Here is a 21489-nt window from a genome sequence, read left to right as displayed (position 1 = left end):
TTCACACATGCAAGCAATCCTTTGTGGTTTCCATACAAAATATTTCCTTCACTAAATAGTGCCTACACTATGCAAACAAGGGAAATTTCTGTTTGAATTGCCGTTTTGGCTTGATGACCAAAGAGGCAGAAACATCACGCTCTGACATTACAACTTGGCCTCCTAGAAATCAATGGTCTGCATGTATCCTATCATAGCCCTGTTTTGATTTGTAGCTATCATAGCCCTGTTTTGATTTGCCAAGCTCTTACTTCTTCCTTTCTCCTCCCACTGACAGCATTAAGGTTCCCTCATCAATTCAGGGTTTCCAAATGTTACCCTTCACTTTAGGGATGAGCATGCTCAGTGGTGGCTGGGGCCCTTTGGGACTGGTGGGGTGGAAGGCAGAGAGCCCAGGAGTTGGTGGAGCCAGGGTCAGTGACAATTAATTCTAGCCTTGCCCCCATCCTCCTCCCTCCTGGCAGAGGGGAAGCAGAGACTGAGGAAAAGGAAGCTGACAGATAGTGCTGACAGATAGTGCCTTCCTCTGGATGTAAGAAGGAGGGCAGGCAGGTGATGGCTGGCTGGTGGAGACTGACGTTGGTGGGGCAGCACCTGCCTTACCCATATGGTCCAGCCTCCACTGTGTGCCGTAGGAATATGGCTGTAATCACAACTATTGGGGGGTGGGTTGTGGGGTTTGTTTGTTCTTGTTTGTTCTTGTTTCTATTATGTATTTTGTGTTTTTATTTTGTATTTTTATGCTTTGAACAGCCCTGAGATCTTTGGATGAAGGGTGGTATACAAAGATGGTTGGATGGTGCCTTTACGCCTTGTTTCAGCAACTCCTGCAGCCAAGCTGGTGCCAAATGTTTTGCCCTGCTTCCCCCTGGACCACATCAGCAAGGCAGAGAGGGTGATCTTGTTATCCAGACAGCCCAGGACAGCCAGACACTCTGCCCAGGCTTGCGCCCCGGGAGATCATTTCAATACTTCTAACTCAGCAATTTGATTTCATCCCCAGAGGTACACTCCATGTCATATGCTCTGCATGTAGAAGTTAGGAATAAGCAAACCTAGGAAGCTGCCTTATACTGAGTCAGACCATTGGTCCATCTAACTCAGTATTATCTTCAATGGAAGTTGCTCCATTAGTGTAAATGGAGCACTGCTCTATCAGTCTCAGTCTGCCTTCAGCCAGACCACATGTCGGCTTTCTTATTTACAAACAGCCTAGGGGATGACACTGGCCATCCACTTCCTCCCCCTTAACCCTTGTAGAATTCAGCAGGTTGGGGACAACACTAGATGGTATTGACTCCATCTGCCATTGGGTCCAGCTCCACCTCCTGTTGCCCTCACTGCCCTCCACCTTACCAGTTCCAGTGGGCACAGATCTGTTAACTAGAGAGTCAGTGTGTTGTAGTGCTGAACTGGAATCTGGGAGATGTGGGTTCAAATTGCCAATCAGCTATGAAACTTGTTGGGTGACTTTGGACCAATAGCACACTCCCTCTCTCTCAGCAGATTTTAAGGATACAATTGGGGAAAGGGATAATCATGTCTGCCACCTTGAGTTAATTGGAGGAAAGGTGGGCTGTATCAATGGTATAATAAAGCAATAACTGCCAAATAAATAGCATAGTGTCTTTTTTTTGAACCACTCTGGGTTGCAAGTGCAACTGAGGGCAGTAAAAGGTCCTTTGAGACTAACTGTTAAGAACTCTAAGATATGCCGTCTGACATATGAAAGAGGCTCATGAAAGCAATCAGATGCTTCCTGAAGCAATGTACCCATTGGAGATGAGCTGTTAGCACAGGAAGTAAAGATATTCCTGATGATGCCAAACATAGGCAAGGCCTCCATGCATCCTTAATATCCTCTCAGAAAGATTCCTATGCATTTGTGACATTATCTAATTAGAGGGGTTGAATGCTTGGCAGAAGTATCTGGAGCCTAGGCTTCTTGAGCTGATAATTAGGTTTAAGAACAACTGAGAGGCTGAGCCACCCCATTTATCATTCATTGTTGGCAAAGCTGCAATATGTTCCAGGGGGAACTGAGCAGTCATTTAGGAATGCAAGCCATTTTGCAGGGGAAGCTAATTCAAGATAACCACCTTCCATCACTGAAATTATAGGGTGAACCTTCTAGCATTCCTCTTGATGGGTCCTCAACATCCCCACCTGCATGCATTTTAAACTTCAGTTTTGTTGGTATGCCCTGCAATGCAAGCTTTAAAAACTTGGTATCTGAAATTCACAAGCCGTTCACTCACAACTCACCTGAATAGGAACCATGTGACCTTTTGCTGGCTGAATTGGAGAGGCAGAGGTTTTTCAGAGCCTGATCCACTAGCCTGCTTTGCAAGGTAAAAGGGGTATAACATGTTTGGCACCCAGAAGATCCCAAGTGAAATCTCCCACATATCAACAAAGGGCTGACAAAGACCTTGTCTGCAACCCAGAGAGACACTGCCAGTCAGTGTGGATGATACAGATCAACTAGGTGGAATAACAAGCTAAATGGATCAATGGCCTGACTCAATATAAGGCAGCTTCCATTGTCCTATGACTCTGTGCAGCAGCAATGTTGTAAGCCAGCAAGCTATGGCAGAACACCCAGGATATTTTTTAAATGTAGCAAAATAAGCAGAATGGCCCAAGTGCACTAGCCCACTTGCATTAAGCAAATTATCATGCAAGTCAGAGATGATCAGAGAAGGGTTGCATTGCAGGCAAAAAGACAAATGAGCACTAAGCACAAGAGATGTGGTGAGCAGTCTGGGGTAAACAAGGAGGCTCCAAAAGATTTAACCCTGAGCCCTGCCATCCTATAATGGCCAGTTGCCAACTGAATGCTCTGCACTTTTGAAAATACTACAGCTGCACTAACTACTCAACAATTTTATTTGGGGGTGGGTAGGAACTTTCAATAGAGAAAAATCTCTCCACATGCACTTGTACACGCAAAAGGCCCAGCTCCTGTGAATATAGACCATCTCAGGTACTGTTTAACACAGTTATTTCCCATGGCAACTCCTGGTCACCACTACCCTGGGATTCCACTGCTGCTTCCTCCTTCCTGGATTAGTCACATGAAAGGTGCATGGTATGGGTAAAATCCAACCATCTCGTCCTCTGGCTTTGAGAACAGTATCGGTTGGATAGTGTTCTCGAAGCTACCAGCATGAGTTTGACCAAACTGCGGGAGGCAGTGGAAGACAGAAGTGCCTGGCGTGCTTTGGTCCAGGGGGTCATGAAGAGTTGGACATGACTAAACAACTAAACAACAACAATAGGTAAAATGGATAGAGAAATGGCCTCTCGGCGCTAGAACTCACAGACATCCATTTTAGCTGAACGTTGGAAGATTCAGGACAAATAAAAGACTGTATTTCTTCATGGCAGATTTAAATTATGGCACTCACTTCCACATGGAGATCACTTCCACATGATGTTGTGGTGGCCACAAACATGGATGGCTTAAAAGGAGGATAAGACAAATTCATGGAGGATAAGGCATGGTGGTTCTCCTCTACCTCCACTGTCAGAGGCAGTCTGCTTCCAATCGCCAGAAGGAAGAGGGCTCTTGTGGGCAGGTCCTTCTGGTGGGCATCAAGTTGGCCAGTATGAGAAGAGAATGTTGCACTGTATGTGTCACTGGCCTGATCCAGCAGGGCTTTTTTATGTTTCTATGAGATAGCAGCTCAGTTAGAAATCACACAGTGATGTGACACCATGTAATCAGTGTGGTTTGACTGTAAAACAAGCTTGCTGAGGGCAATGTAAAGGAATTAGAGCCATAGCAAAGAGTCCTTTTTCAACCATTCATTAGATGGGTGGAGGTGAAACCAAACCATCCCCCAAAAAATAATAGGGAGGGGGAGAAATTTATCTAAATTTTTGGAGGGGTGACTGCCATTTACCTTACTTAACCTTACAAACTGGCCAAAGATTTTTTTTCCTTCTTTGCTTTTTTAACTTCAAAAGACTCACTCAGCACCTCCTAGAATGCTTTGGGAATGATGCTGTCACTCCTGAGCCATTCTGGGAAGCATGGCTGATAGGAAGAACATACACCACTCTCCCCAGTTTGCTAAAAGCTATACTTCCTGGTAAGATAAATGGCAACCCCCTTCAGATCATTTTGGAGGAAGGCAGCAGAAAATCAGCCCCTGTTTTTATAGGAAGAGAAAAAATTAAGTAAACCAGGGGTGGAAATTCAGCCCAGCTTTTATAGGAGTAAGCAAACAATTTCATAAAGGGTACTAGAAAAAAATAACCATTTTGGCATTGCTAAAACTTTAGTGGAAAATTGTGAGTAGTGAGCTCTAGAAGATATTGGGGGGCTTAAAATGATGGATAATGGGCAGCTGTCTTCCTGTATTGCCTATAGAAATTGGCAAGTCATCCTTTACTACAAACATTTATTGCCGTGTATAGCTCCCTGTGCTCATTAGTCTCATAAACACACCCTGTGTGACATATTTATGATACACGCTCAATAATTTATCAAAGAATCTTTAATAGGACATGCAGCCACAATCCTTTATAGCCCCAAAGTCCTCCTGGAATACATTGCACAAGTTAGTGCTCCATCAGAGAGAGAGCTTACAAAGATTGCTTTTGTTCCTTTGGCCATTAGAAAGGGGAGTTATAAATTTGATTTTCAATGGAATACGGAGGAGGAAATGGTTAAATCTGCTATGATAAAATGGGCACAAGACATTGGTCATAATATTATGTCTGCTGACTGGGAACGGTTGTGGACCACCGGTATGAAATTTACGGCGTGTAATGCCTTAAGAGAAAATATCATGAAAATGGTTTACAGGTGGTACATGACACCAGTCAAGCTTGCAAAAATCTATCACTTGCCTGATAATAAATGTTGGAAATGTAAAGAAACTGAAGGAACATTCTTTCACCTTTGGTGGACGTGCCCAAGGATTAAGGCGTTCTGGGAAATGATCTATAATGAACTGAAAAAGGTATTTAAGTATACTTTTTTGAAGAAACCAGAGGCCTTTCTCCTGGGCATAGTCGGCCAATTGGTGCCAAAGAAGGATAGAACTTTTTTCATGTATGCTACAGCAGCAGCAAGAATACTTATTGCAAAGCATTGGAAGACGCAAGATTTACCCACCTTGGAAGAGTGGCAGACACAAGTGATAGACTACATGGAACTGGCAGAGATGACCGGCAGAATCCGAGATCAAGGAGAGGAGCAGATGGAAGAGGACTGGAAGAAGTTTAAAGTTTATCTACAAAAATATTGTAAAATTTATGAATGTTGAAGGCTCTGAAAATGAAATGAAGGGGTTCTAGCGGCTAAGATAAATTAGATTGAAAAGGGAGGGATAAAGGTTTAAAACGAATAATGAACGATCTTGCTGATCAAATTTCTTAAAGTAGAATACAAGAAGGGAAGGCGGGTGGAAGTAAAGAGAATAAGGTTTGGAAAGTTATTAATATAAAAAAGTGTTCTTTTTATGCTCTTTTATCTTTGTATTTTTTTTGTTTGTTTTCTGTTTTTTGTTTTTTTGTTGTTGTCGTTGTTGTTGTTTTTATTGCTTTTTTGCTTGGCTTTCTGCTTATTTTTGTTGATGTTAAATTTTTGAAAAATTCTAATAAAATATTATTATAAAAAAAAAAAAATAAATTTGATTTTCAACTCTAACAGTTTATTGAATGGGGTGCAGTGGGGATTGGACAAACCTTTCAGAGAAAAGCTTCTACAATATCTTGTAAATAGTCTTTGTTGAGTTGACCTTTTTCTTTTTCAGCAAAGGACAAGGAAGCATTTATATACCATTCCTAATCTTAATCTAGGTTCCTAAAGTATTCATGTCTCAAATGATGGAAATCTTTAAAAGACTTTTGTTTTCCAAAATGGCAAAATGTGTAAAGATGGAGGAAACATAGAATGGTTTCCATCCATTCATGACCCAGCACTGGATTTTTCATTTGTTGACCCTCACTCCTGGGTTTACTTCCTCTCAGATTGTGCATCAGTATTTAAATGAAGTCTAAAAATAGCCCCAGGATGCTAAAAATAACCGTCACCAATGACGGAAATGCCACTTAATTAGCAAGAAGCTGCTGATCCAGTGACTTGATTCTGTTGATAACTTGAGGGTCTTTGGGTTCTTAGGGCAATAACAATTCAAATACAGCTCTTGTTACAATACTGGGCCTCTAGGGGAGTTGAAAGGTACCGAAGGGAATTTGGAGAACAGAGCCTTCAGGAAGGAATAAAGATGTGTGTGTGCGTGTGTGTGTGTGTGTGTGTGTGTGTGTGTGTGTTTCACTTTAGCTGTACCTAGAAGTGTTTAAACCTGGCTTTGCATTTCCCATGTCTTTAATTAGAACATTAATTACCAAGCTAAATTCAAGGTGCTGGCACTGGTATACAAAGCCCTATACAGCATGGGACCAGAATATCTAAAAGATCATCTCATATTTTGTTTTTTGATATACGGTGAACACTGTTTACAAAAAACTTATTAGGCACAATTGCACAGACAAGTTTGAATATTACAAGAAATGCATACTACATATATGGAAATATGGCAAGGTGAACTTAAGAATGGAAAAACAAGAAGCTGAAATGTACAGATTTGCCCATTCCTAGGAAAGAGTAGTAGCCTCATGCATCATTGCAGGGAAGGATATAGCCAATCTTTCCCCTCTCATTCATTCCCTATACTCCCAAGCTCCCTGGGATTCTGGCGGGGAAGAGAAGGTTCTAGTAAAAATCCTGAACTTAGTATTAAATTTTATTTACATTTTAAAACGCAGGGAAAGATACATGCTGCATAATTAAGATAGGCCCTCAGTAAGTCTGGTATATGGCCTAATCCTGAAGCCTGTTCCACAAGGAGCTCTCCATGGTCCTGACTCAGCTGCCAAACTTGCATTTCGCTGCACTTTGCCAGCACATTCTAGGGAATTGGGCCAGATATGCCTAATCTGGGATGTCCCGGGGTGCATAAGGTCCGGACTTTCCCCATCTCTCCCTGTTCTTCATCATTGCCCACTCCATCCTTTGGGACTTGTCAGGCCAGCTGTAGGCCAGTGTTGAAGCTCTCCTGTGAGCTCAGGTAGCTGCAATCACACCACACCCTGCATTCTTCTTCTGTTCTGTGGTGCAGTACAGTGCAACGAAGCAAAAAACAACCAGGATGTAGGGCAAGGCAGGGTTCAGGCTTGATACAAGACTCAGGCTGGGCTAGGTGTTCCCTAGAGCTCTGAAGTTCCTTCAGCAAGGAACAAGAGGAAACTGATGTCAGTGCCACAGTGGAATTTGCTGCCAAGGAGTGTGGTGGAGTCTCCTTCTTTGGAGGTCTTTAAGCAGAGGCTTGACAACCATATGTCAGGAGTGCTCTGATGGTGTTTCCTGCTTGGCTGGGGGTTGGACTCGATGGCCCTTGTGGTCTCTTCCAACTCTATGATTCTATGATTCTATGATCCTCAGAAAGGCAAGTTGGGGGGGGGGGACTTGCTTCACAGGTTCATCTGATAGCAGTACCTATGGGGCTAGCTCTGCATCCCTTTTAGGTTTGGAGTCCTCACCTCCATCTTGCAACAAAGGGAAATCCAGCTTCTGTTCCCTGACACCTGCCGCCTACAGCCTCACTGTCAGGAACTGGTTGGACACAGAGGAATGGTGGGAGGAACCAACTGGGGAACCCCCAAGGGAAGAAGCTCAGAGTCTGCGAATTGGTGGTGGGACGATGATGAGTGGTAAGAGGGAGAAGACTGGGGGAGGTGTCCAAAGCTGAAGATGTTACAGGGCTTAGTGAGCTGGAAGAGTCTGTGGCAGAGAGAAGTCCCGAATCAGAAGCTGAAGCAGGAAAGGAGGGCAGCCAAGAGGCAGAGAGAAATCTGTCTGATGAAGAGTCATGGATGTCTCCCTCTCCTGCTGTGACAAACTCCACTCCCCCCCCCCATCTCCCATAACCAGAAGTGGCATGAAGTGGGAGGAGCAAAGACAGGCATCCAGCCACATCAATGAAAAATAAATAAAAATAAATGGCAGCACCACACACTATGAAACTTTTCTTCATCCACAATGCCACTCAATGGTGGAGCTTTTAGTGCCCTGCATTGTAGGGAAACTCAAACCAACAGAAACATAGTGGCAGAGGTCTGGGCAGGCATTATTGGAAGCAGCAGTCCCCAGCAGCTGCCCATGTATGCCCAATAGTGATGCCAGGCCTGGTCCAAAGCCATTCATGTAAGTTTTCATCAGCTGGAGAGCACTGCCTCTTCATTAAAGTCAAAATTTTGGCTAAATCGAAGCTTTCTAGTCAAACAGCTCACATAGCTCAAGAGTAGAGTCCCTTCTTCGCATGTAGAAGGTTCCATGTTCAATCCCTGGCATTCCTAGGTAGGACTGGGAGAGACCCCGGTCTGAAATTGTGTAGAGTTGCTGCCAGTCAGATATGCTGGTTGTTTTCCGTAATAATAAACATTGATATTGAGTCAGTATAGACAACACACTGGATGGCCCATAGGTCTGGCTCTGTAGAAGGCAGCTCCCAATGTTGCTATGTTCCAGCCTTCATTTACTGTACAGTGGTACCTCGGGTTACATATGCTTCAGGTTACATACGCTTCAGGTTACAGACTCCACTAACCCAGAAATAGTACCTCGGGTTAAGAACTTTGCTTCAGGATGAGAGCAGAAATCGTGCTCCGGCAGTGCAGCAGCAGCAGGAGGCCCCATTGGCTAAAGTGGTGCTTCAGGTTGAGAACAGTTTCAGGTTAAGAACGGACCTCCGGAACGAATTAAGTACTTAACCCGAGGTACCACTGTACCTACTTTTAATTTCGTTTATTCCTATTGATCACAATTAAATGCTGTCAAACTGGCTTCAGGATCTCTTCTGTTCAGCTGTATGTCTTCACCTCACCACCGCTGGCACCCCCGTCTCTGCATTTTGCAAAGAGCAACATTTTCCCTTTTGCTCAGAGGACACACTATGTTCTACAGGCAGATTAAACATTTATAAATGCCACTATTTTTTATGATTTTCTCAGAAAACACAACAGCTTTGAATTTGCTCCATGACTTGGTTAATGGGCATGCATCCTGCATGCAACCCAAATATCCCTGCTAATCAAAAGCAGGAATCAGAGAGGAGGAGGAGGAGGAGGAGGAGAACACACTAGAAAAGACCTTTCCTTTCTAAGGAACATCCCCAAAGGCAAAAACATCAGTTACATGCAAGTCCCAAACACATGAAAGCTTGTGTGTGGAGAAGAAGCCACTGGGTTTTCCCCCCAAGAACAATCCAAGTCTAGCAAACACCAAATGGGAACGATCAGTTCACATGCCCTTTAACAGGCTTTAACTTCTCTCTCTCTCTAACCTCTCTCTCTCTCTAACCTCCCTCTCTCTAACCTCCCTCTCTCTCTCTCTCTCTCTCTCTCTCTCTCTCTCTCTCTCTCTCTGTGTGTGTGTGTGTGTGTGTGTGTCCCACTCCACCCTTTTTGGCATCTTCACTTTCCCTTCTGTGCTCGGGCACTAGTGATAGGCAAAGCTGCCATAGACTTCCAGAAAGAATGATGAGAGAGAATGGTTATCAGATGTCCACTGGATTCCCTACAAAATAGCCCATTCTCCAGACTGGCACTGAAACTGGGGACCTGATGGATGTCAAGTGGAGAGCCAGCCTGTGCATGGCTCCCCAGCTCTGGTCAAACAGGGAGGAACCCAGCTACACTAGGGTAAAATGCCAGCTCACTCAAAGGAGCGAATTTGGCAATGGAGCTCTCACACTTCACTCTCTGTGCTGCCAAGACTGCTTGCATACACAAGGACTGGTTCTACCTCCACTTTTGGAGGCTGCATGTCTCTGTCTAGCACTTGCTGGTAATCACAGGTGCGGAGAGTTGCTATTGCACACAGGTCTTGTTTGTGGGCTTCCCATAGGTTCACCACTGGAGAACAGGTTGCTGGACAAAACAGGCTTTTGCCTGACCCAGCAGGGCCCTTATCTTCTTGCGAGTGACTGACCTGAACTTTGCTCCTCCTAAGGACACACATCACAGGAGCTGGAAGTAAAACTGCAGCCAGTCATCTCAGAAGGAGTCAGGTGATCTGTGAATCCAAAAGGGGCCCTGAAGGCCTCCTAGAAGAACTCTCTTATCTCTCCCTTGTTTTCCTGCTCTGGAGGCTGACTATTAGCCCAGCTTAGACTAAGGGTTGACAATGTGGTGCTTGCAACTGCCAGTGGGCCCAGCAGCACCTCCTGTGGTCGCCATGAAAGGTCTTAGTAGATAGCTCTTCGAAAATCCACAGTGTGAAAATGTGTATTTGCTCTTTCTGCTCAGCTCTTGTGTGCACTGGGTCAGTCTCTCCTAGACTGATCTCTCTCTCTCTCTCTCTCTCTCTCTCTCTCTCTCTCACACACACACACACACACACACACACACACACACACACCACACACTGACACTCCAAATATGGCAACATTTCATGGGATGACAGAAGTGGACAGTCACCCTTCTTTCCATTCTGAACAGAGGATAAGTCAAAGAGCTCCTCTCTGTGAGGGTCTGTATAACAGGATAGTTTCTGCACACACTCATACACTCCTCTCTATCCTCTCTGGTGAAGGGTGTGACCTGGGGAGGGTCCTGAAGGGCCACATTTGGCCCCTATGCCAGAGGCTTCCCACTCCTGTGCTAGAGAATCTTTGCCACCCCTCAGCTGCACAGGAGCTGGCTCTGACAGCGGTTGCAAATGCTGGCGTCATTACATTAAAAACCACTAAAGGTGCATTTTCATCTGCATCTGAAGAGGTACAGTCTGAGTAATTCACCCTTTAGAAAGGCTATTTTCCCCAGGGATAACTAGATTTAGCCATCCTAAATCTGGGAACATACAGGGTAGTGTTTGCATCATGGACTGCTTATTGAATCTGGGCAGTGACACACCAGCATCAATCTATTAGCTATGAGTTTAGCTAGGCGACTGTGGACAGAAGCCATCAAATCAATGGCTTAAAGGAAAGAGGACGACATTCACTGTTGCTGATTAAAAATGAAAACAGAAAGTGGGGGAGGGGGAGCAGCTCTCTTGGACTCCTGGTCCCCAGGCTAAGAAAAAGTAGTTCATTCCTTTGGGTGAGCTGCATTCAACATGCAGTTCAGGACTTGAGTGTTAGATTCCTCTCCAGTCACTGCAGGTGAAGTAAAGAGAGGAAAGGGGAAAGGGGACGAGGGATCTGTTACTCCAAAACCTCTTATACTCTAGATAGGCCCTTATAGACAGGCCCTGTTATCATGACCAGAGAGTTGCATGGGGGTAAGTACCACTCTGTAATGTTCTCGTCTCTTACATTTTTCTTACCTGTTGAGCAGATGTGACAGAAATCACTAGAAAGGCTGGATTTCAACATTGAGAATCAAAATGAAACTGTTTGGTTGTCAAAAGAAAGGCATAGACTTTGTACAGATGAGGGTTCTCTGTAGACAAGCAAGGATATCACTTGTTGTTGTTTAGTCGTTTAGTCGTGTCCGACTCTTCGTGACCCCCTGGACCAGAGCACGCCAGGCCCTCCTGTCTTCCACTGCCTCCCGCAGTTTGGTCAGGCTCATGTTTGTAGCTTCGAGAACACTATCCAACCATCTCGTCCTCTGTCGTCCCTTCTCCTTGGGCCCTCCATCTTTCCCAACATCAGGGTCTTTTCCAGGGAGTCTTCTCTTCTCATGAGGTGGCCAAAGTATTGGAGCCTCAGCTTCAGGATCTGTCCTTCCAGTGAGCAGTCAGGGCTGATTTCCTTAAGAATGGATAGGTTTGATCTTCTTGCAGTCCATGGGACTCTCAAGAGTCTCCTCCAGCACCATAATTCAAAAGCATCAATTCTTCAGCGATCAGCCTTCTTGATGGTCCAGCTCTCACTTCTATACATCACTAAGGATATCACTTAAGTGTCAATTAAAAAGGATGGTTTACAAATGGAAGCTCATTTTAGATGTCCTGACAGATCATGACATACAATGCAAAATATTTGGTCACTAATAATAATAATAATAATAATAATAATAATAATAATAATTTATTTATATGCTGCCCATCTGACTGGGTTGCCCCAGCCACTCTGGGCAGCTCCCAACAATTTTTTTTTTTTAGTAAAAACACAATACAGTGGTACCTCAGGTTACAGATGCTTCAGGTTACAGACTCCGCTAACCCAGAAATAGTGCTTCAGGTTAAGAACTTTGCTTCAGAAGTCCCCACAGACATTTGCCAGCATTTTAACTCACATTTTCCCTAATATAAACATTTTTAAATGCAGTTTTGCTTTATACACATTTCTGCAAGCAATTTCCTTAATATAATGGATGTTATGCTCTTTTCACTGGTATATGCAATTGTTGCTGTTCTCCTCTGCCATCCTTCCTCCCAAAGCAGTCCAGGGTAGCACGCAACAAAAAACAATTCATTTTGAAAAATGTAAACATTTAAAGCACATTTTTCTACACTTTTGTGTTGGAGAACTGCATTTCAAAATTCAGAGAAATGAACATTTTGATAGACATCTGCATCTCTGTATCATGTATTAGGTCAATTCACATTAAATTGGAAACTGAACTGAAAGTCTCTCCCTTCCCTAGTGCTGACTACAATTCAGGGGAAAATTTACCCATGCTAACCCTCCTTAAGGTCAGAAGTACACCTTGGCTTCCCATCCTTCTATTTCATTTTTTGCAATGGAAAATTGTAAGCTGCCAAGAACTACCCTCCCAAACTCCAAATTTTGTGCAACTGCTGTCCAACTTGGCTGGTCTCAGGTCCACCAAGCTCAGAAAACCACAGAGTTTTTGCTATGTTCTTTCTCCACATACTTCTATCCCATTGTAGGGGACTCTCAGCCCCTTGGACACTGCAGAACAAAAAGTTGTACTTAAAAAAATACAGGACATTATCACAATTTCCTAACAAATGGTTGACTCTCAGTTCCTCTCAGGTAAAGGGAAAGAGCATCTGCTGTGCGTGCAGAAGGCTGTAGGCTCCATCTCTGTCATCTCCAGATAGTTGCACCGCATCCTTTATTGGCATTCAGGGTGGGCACGCACACATGGACCAGGCAGGAGCAGGGGCTGGGTGTGGAGTGTGAACAAACCCCGCCACCCAAGACAAGCAGAGGGCCTCTCGCTCTAGGGGGACTATGACCCACTCCTCCAGGATCTGCTTTCCTATCAAACAACTACATTCTTTCTGTGGCTCCTCTGTGGGGCTCAGGAGCCCAGTTAGGTCACCCCTTGCCTGCAGAGCCAGCAGCCCCTCACCCCTTTTCAAACACCCTCCCTTGTGGAGCGTTCCCTCAGCCTCCTTGCCACTCCCCTTCCTTGAGAGTCCTCCAGGCAGCAGCCACCACCACCCCTGGACTCTGAGCCCCCCCCCCCCAGCCGCCTCCCAAGGGCCTGGGAAGAGGATGCCTGCAGACATAGTGGCCCAACAGAAACTGGTCCAAGGTGAATGTGAGCAAGCACAAGAAAGGCCAGCATGGCACCTGCCTGCCTGCCTGCCTGCCTGCCCAGCCTCCCACATGTCTGTCCATTCCCAAGAGCAAGGGCTGGTGGACTGGCTGGCTGGGCTCCAAGGTTGCCTCAGCTCCTGGCAACCAGACCCCCCTGGCCAGCCCCAGAAGCACCATTCGCCTGGGAGCTTGTAGCCAGAGCTGCTGCAACAAACAGCTGCGCTAGCACCCCTAGAAAACCACTGGCCTAGAGGGCTTTCAGGAGCTGAATCTGTGGCCAGAGTAAAATAGAGTAAGAAATACTGGGGGAGTCACATGGGGGCTTTGGAGATTCAAACATCTCATGAAGGAGACATTTAATAATCAAATTTGTTTCACTAGGATGTCTTCATTTGTTTAGATATTGCTGATTCCAGCAGGATTACCAAGGCTTTTGTTAATGGAAAAGCAATAGGACAGGATTAAAAGAAAAATCATACCCACTGAAAATTAGTAACTTAAATATCAACCTTTCTGAAATTTCCCTCATAAGGTAGAATTGGGCAAGACAGACCATGTGGTACGGTAGTTGTTGTTATAATTAGTAATAGCAGTAGTAGTATCTCAGTGCAACAAACTTCTTCTTCTTAAGAGTTGAGTCCTTTCTCATGTTGTTGTTGTTGTTGTTTAGTCGTTTAGTCGTGTCCGACTCTTCGTGACCCCCTGGACCAGAGCACACCAGGCACTCCTGTCTTCCACTGCCTCCCGCAGTTTGGTCAGACTCATGTTTGTAGCTTCAAGAACACTGTCCCACCATCTCGTCCTCTGTTGTCCCCTTCTTCTTGAGCCCTCAATCAATTTCATTGGGAAATGCAAGAGAGCAAAGTGGCTGTCCAATGAGGCCTTACAAATAGCGGGGGAGAGAAGGCAAGCAAAATGCGAGGGAGATAGTGAAAGATACAGGAAATTGAATGCAGATTTCCTTTCTCATAAGGAAGGCTTATTAACCAATGCTGTTCCCAGTTTCAATGTCACTGGCTTTTATCTTGAATCAAACTCAAAGATTTCTGCTCCCAAGGAACATCTGTGAGATATTAAGAGAATCGGAAAGGGCTTCAATAAGGCATAGGTCAGCAGGCAGAGCAGTAGGCAGTCACCACTACCTAATATAAGCAAGGCATTTCTCCTGCTTTCTGTCACCTGAGCTTCCAATGGCATCCATGATGCCATGTCAGGAAACATTCATACATGATCATATCTCCTGACCACAGTTATAAAACACGTTGGAGCGACAGTTCCAGAAAGTCTGCATTCGCTTTGCATGCTTTGTGTTGTTCTGGTGTGGACCAAAGCGTGATGTGAAAAGCCATTGCAGAAACAGAATTGCCAATTATACTGTTTCATTTTAGGTTCCACCTCACTTTGGCGCCAAGTGTTTTGGCTGACTTGGCGCTGTGGTGACAGCAACCAATGTTAGCATTCACGAGAGCTATCTCGAGGACACAGCAAAACAGTCAAAGAACTCAATGGGAGGTTGGCTGAACAGAAAAGCTTTCTGGTTTCAAAGATTCTCGGGTGGAATCCAAGTTATTTTAAGTCTATAGACATCAAATGACCCCTTTGCATTCTCCATGTGATCCAGATGTTGGCACATCTGGTCAGTGACTCAACTACAGAGGGAAAATCCCGTCTGCGGCATGTACAGCCAGTCTCCCTTCACTCTAGCTTTCTGCAACATATTTGGAGAGACATTTATGCAATGAGGAAACTAGCCAAAACAGATCACACTCACCCCTGTCTCCTCCAAGAATGGCTTCAGCCAACAGACATTTGAGTTTCCTGCTTGGCAGGGGGTTGGACTCGATGGCCCTTGTGGTCTCTTCCAACTCTATGATTCTATGAGTCAACTCAGAAGAAGGCAATCTCAGACCCTCCAAGTGTCCCAATTTTCCAGGGACAGCCCGATTTACAGAAACCATCCTGGTTTTTCATTGGATCCTGGAATGTCATGCTTTTCCTCAGGACACCCCTATTTTCATTGAAGAAATGTTGGGTATGGAGTTATGTGACCACCGAGCCAAGGAGATAAGTAACTATATAACCTTTAGAAGACATCTGAAGGCAACCCTGTATAGGAACGTTTTGAAATGTTTAAGGTTTTACTATGTTTTTATATATGTTGGAAACTGTCCAGGGTGACCGGGGCAAACCAGTCTTATGGGTAGAGTATAAATAATAAAATTATTATTATGAAATAGGACATCCCTATTTTCATCAGAGAAATGTTGGAGGATATAGAATCTGGCAGAAGTAGTCTCCCCCTTCAAAATAATGGCAAAAGTACATTCCTGCCAGGAATACTGGAGACCAAAGTTCTCTAATTACCAATGACCAACTTCTGAAATATTTTTGTACCTTGGGACCAAATTTGTCCACATGACCAACTCTTTCACATCTGAAGTAGAAGGTGGAAGCCTTACTTTAAAAATAAAAGGAACACGCAGCCTAGCAGTTTTGATTTCTCCCAAGAAGCGAAGAATTAAATTCAGTTCTCATTTAAAGGCAAATCTATGAAATCTGCATTTTCTGCAACAGTATGTCTGGAATTCCCTATATATCTGGAATACTGTAGTCAGAAGCAGTGTCTGGATGGAAATCACTAAAATGTCTGGGGAAACATGTTGGCAGTGTTGTTTTTGGCGATTTCCCTTAAAAATAGCTCAAAAACTTCTGTTTTTGGCAAATTTGCCAAAAAAGCTCAACAGCTTTTCTGCCCAGATTTTCACTATTTGGAATATGGCAGCCCTAACAGCATGAGAAGGGAATTGCAGTCTTCCTTCAAAATTCACACATAGTCAAATTTTGCAATCCAACCAATGTTTACAAGGATGCAGATTGTCAGGGAATGGTCTGAAGACGAGGACTGGGCAGTGCATTCTATGGCAGACCAGCTTCTCTCTGATGGAGAGATGGGGGGGGAGTGCCCCCCCTTGTCCACAGCATGTTCAGAAGCAGAGAGAGAGACAGAAGCTGAGCAGCTTACAGAGGAGTTACCCAGCTACGAGATCATGACAAGGGAACCAGAAGGAAGGGGGCAGCTAGTTGAGACGTCACTTGAGAGTAGGGGGGCCCCTCACCATGGACTTGGCAGTCTGAACATATCAGAGAGCAAAGGAGTCGGGGGAGGGAGGAACTTCCCGTTGGAACTTAAAATGCTGCGGAAGTCGGATTTAGAGCAGCCAACTGCCCTCCTTGCAGAGAGCTGTGTATTTGTGCTTGAAACATGATGCTGTAATAAAAGGATTATAAATATATCAACTGCTCATTAATTCTTATCTGTGAAGTTATGGAAGGGAGAGGAGGACTCTCCACGCCTGACACATATATAAGGAGAAAGTGCATATTAAAAATTATATTAGTTACTGCAATCCAGGTGGTTGGACTAGATGACCCTGGGAGTCCCTTCCAACTCTACAATTCTATCATTCTATGATTATATATATTAGTGAAGATACCACACAAAAAGGTATTACATTAAGGAAAATTGTTTGCTTGAAAATTCCCTAAAATGGGTAAAACAGCAATACAAAAAATGTGTCAAAACAGCATACAAAAAATGTAGGAGAAATACTGGTGAATTTTTGTGAGTTTTTTATTTTTAAGGACATTGCTTCAGAGATGTGGAGAACTGAATTTAAGCCAGAAAAAAAGAGAAGTGAAATTGACATATCCTTCCATTCCTACTCCCAAGGAACACCACACTTCTCCCCACCCCAGTCTGTTGCTTTAGTTAGATAAAAGAAATTGTGTGAAAAGGGGCATCTATGGAAATGTGTGTGTTTAACTTACTCTTCTGTTACCTTGTTTGGCTCCTAAGTAAGAAACCTAGGCTACTGTTGCACAAATGTTCACACACTTTTGGAAATCCCTCCCACCCCCCTCCAAAACGTGAAATGGTTCTTTCTGCACAAAAGGTTGGTGCAAATATCAGATTTACATTGGGGAAGTAAGTGGACAAACAAGTTTTAGGGTGGGTTTTTTCCCCAAATGGACACTGGCAGAGAGAGGATTGCTCAGCATTTGTGAGAAACCTCAAAATGTGTAAAGCCTCTGAAATAGCAGCACTTCCTGTGATTCACTGGTGTCAACTGCCCACTGATTTAGCTCACAGTTGGTGTTTTCTCAAGCTCTTCAAAATCATGCTACTAAATTTGTCAGAAGGGGATATATTGTGTGCTCAGCCTGCCAAACTCCCACGCTCCAAAAAAACCTACATCCAAGCTGATGATCACAGTGCCAAACTGCATTGCAAGCTTTGATTCACTAACATTGCAAACCTATGTGTCTCCTGAAATAGAAGTTCCACCAAGCTCAAAGGGCCTCTTGGCCAGATAAGTGGGCATGGGATTGCAGCTGGAGAATCCGTGGACTTCCAGATGTTGTTGAACTTCAGTTCCCAACAGCTCTAGCCAACCTGGTCAATGGTCAGAGATGATGGGAGTTGTAGTTCAGCCACAGGTCCCCCAGCCCCGGTCTCCCCTATGATTTGAGGGGAAATATAGTGCCCTTCACAAGTGCTGCAGTTTGAATTTTTTAACATTTATATATTTAACATTCCAACTAGCAGGCCCTCAAAGCAGTTTACAACATTTTAGCGTCATAATTTGCCTTCTGTTAAAACATACTCTTCCCAATCCGTTGTTCTCACTAGGGCTCCAGTGGCTTTGCTGTAACCTTAACTCTCTTCAACACTATTTTCATGGTAATGTCTTGCCAGAATCTATAGTTTCTTACAAGTAAAACATTATCTTCCTACTGCAGGTAGGACAGCCTGTGAGCTAGGACAGCACCTCCACCTGATAGTGGACAGGATCTCATTTGATTATGATGGCATTCAGGAGGAGGGGATTCCTACACACAGAACTATGTGTGTCACACAAGTGTGGGGACACTGTCCCATCCCGAGGGATTTAAGAAGGCATCACTTTCTGTTCTGCTCTGTACTCATCACATGCAGCACTGCTTCTGTTCCCCTGTAGTTCACCTTTTCTCAAAACCTACATTATTCGTCTTGCTGTCTACTGTGGTGAAATGATGTAACTTGTGTAATCTAAGTACGTAATTAATTGTGTACATTATATAATGATGTCTTCATTACATTATTCCACTCCATTCATTTCAGTCCAAAGGAAACGCAATACAGTACAGTTGAGGGGGCATAATGAATTACATCTCATTTGTGGACTGAAAGCAACTGCATCAAATACTATTCACATTCACTAAATTGATTTCCACTCTGGACATGGGACAAATAAGCAAACAATGACAATTCCTGCTTCTCTGACACCACTATCCATTGCCAGTGTTGAACTCAAATTCAACTTCTAGTTCAATTGCAATGGCTGGTTGCAGTATCTATCTATCATCTGGCTGTGAGGGGGGGGGGGCAGAAGGCCTGGCCAGCCATCAAGGAGGCTCCCTTTGGCTGGGCCTCAGATGCACTGAGTGCTTGGCCAGCCCCAACTGAGGTAGGAGGCAGAGGAGGAAGACAGAGGACACAGCAAGAAGTTAGAAATTTTCTTGAATTTGTGCCTGGTGTGTCCTGCAAGTGCAGAGAAAGTTTTGCTAAAAGATGATATTTGGCTGTGATTTCTGGAAGACCTGCTCCCTGCTTTGCAGGCATTTCCCCACCTGACTGATTCCTGCTACAAAAGCTGGGGCTGCCAAGACTCTTGGGCTGGGGTGTTGGTTGGGGGGGTTGATACTGTTGGGATTCTGTATCTTTGAGTTTTAGATGATGTTGTGGTTTATGTGGAAATTTTTCAGTTTGGTTGTGTATTTTTTAATGTTCTGTTTATTGTTTATCACTACATTTGTTATGTTATAGTTATTTATTTTCTCAGGTTGCAAGGTGCCTTGGGCATGGTTTGAACTCTGGAAAAGCAGCATGCAAATAAAATTATGTATGTGTCTATCTTCCATTCTACTCAGCTTCTGTACCTGAAAGAGGTGACAAGGATGCCACCTTGTCCATTGCCTCAAGCAGCCAAATGTCTTGGGTTGTCCCCAGTTTCAGGAGAAAATAGCAGAGCGCAGAAAGAAGGGCAATCCTGCAGGAGTCCCTGAGGTCACCCCACCTGTATTCCATTAACTTCTTTAGCTTTGATCCTGGGGGCTCATTTTGTAAAGAAAGGAGGCATATATTTGCAATTTCATTGGGTGAGGAAAGACATTTCAACTCATGCTATCTTTGTGAATGTTTTATAATGGAGACACGGTATTCTTGCCCTTTGTTTTCCCCAAACAGTCATAGTTTTTTCACCAACAGCTGGACTTTGCGTGATCTGCTTTTTATAAAGGTCACATTTCCTTGATGCCTGCCCTGCCCTTGGGGAGTACGTGAGGAGTCACAGTATTGTTCTGCAATCACAGACCCATTCTGAAAAGTTCAAATCAATTTTAGCAGTGAACTAAACTGCAGCAACCGTCAACACAACAGCTGCCTTTTGAGTGCCTGGTTTGATGGGTGCAGATTGTCAAGGTGCAAAATAAGCATTTACTGTAAGATCATCATATTCTTGTTTTTAAATTGCAAGCAGATGATCATTTTCATGGACAAAAGGAAGAGTCTTGAAATACATTTGCGTTGTGCAAACTAGCCAGCTATTATCAAACTTTGCAGGCATCACTAGCTGGCACATGTGAGAGACTGTAGCATTCAATGCATAAATGAATGGATAAAGTGAGAGTTATATCCATGTAGGGCTGGGGCTGGTGGATAACTATTTCCTGTTTGAAAATTGTGCAGTATAGATTAAGGTGGGGGCCTTTTCAGCCCAAGGGCTGCATTCCATTTTGGGCAAGATTCTGGGGGCCACATGCCAAGTGTGGGTGGGGCCACAAGCAAAAGTAGACAGATCAACAAATGTGGATTTTACATTTGTACAGTAGGCTAGCTTCAAAACACACACACCCACCCACCCACACACCCACACCCACACACCTCTCTATCGTCCATTCAGCCACACAAGAAGCTTACTCTCAAAGAATGGCTTGTGTTTCAGTTTGTGTTTTGTTTTGAACAGTGCAAATTTGGGAGGTTCACCTTTACATGTTTTGATGATCCTGAACAATTTAGTATCATCAGCAAACTTGACCACCTCACTGCTCTCTCCTAACTGTAGATCATTTGTGAACAATTCAAAAAGCACGTGTTCCAATATCAATCCTTGGGTGATTCCACTTTCTCCATTTGGAGAAATTCTCTGTTTGTTCCTACTCTTTGCTTCTTGCTACTTAACCAATTCCTGATCCCCAGGAAGACCTCTCCTCTTCCTCCTTGACTGCTAAGCTTATTCAGGAGTCTTGGGTGAGGGACTTTGTTAAAATTTTAGAAAGTCCCACTACACTATGTCAACTGTATCACTTGTTGACACTCTAAAATAACAGATTCAAGAGGCAGAACTTGCTCTTGCAAAGGTCATGCTGGTTCTGCTGCAGTGAGGCATGTTCTCCTCTGTTGGTTTATAGTACTTACATGTGAGCAGCCCAAAAAGGGCTATGATGGAGCAACTTTCTGGAGCCAATCAGAATGTGGGCAATGCATCTGCCCTCACTCTGATGGGCATGTTGTGAAAACATAATGGTGGTTGTCAACCCCCAGCAGTACAGCCCCTTCCAGGCCAGGGAAGCAGGTGGCAAGGGCGGAAAAGATAAGCTGGGTGGTTCCAGGGAATCTCTCTGCCTCCAGTCCCCATCATCTGAAATGAAAGCTTTCACACGAACTTTTAGTCTGGCCCTTAGCTTTAACCACTGGGATTTACATCAGTCTCTCAATCACTTAAAATGGAATCATGGAACAGTGATCCTGAGAAAATCTAGACTTTCAGGTTCAGTGACACTTTAAAGCAGTGGTGGCTGTTTTCTTTTCCCTAGTCAATTTTATGGAATCATTTCCCTCATGCCAGGACTTAATTCATTCCAAATGACCACATTATGCCTGTTGCAGTTCAAACAAAGGATTTAAATACAC

The sequence above is a fragment of the Podarcis liolepis genome (genome assembly GCF_965112155.1).
Source record: "Podarcis liolepis genome assembly, chromosome: 16".
NCBI lineage: Eukaryota > Metazoa > Chordata > Lepidosauria > Squamata > Lacertidae > Podarcis > Podarcis liolepis.
The sequence above is the reverse complement of the archived record's forward strand: the minus strand, read 5'-3'. Positions refer to the sequence as shown.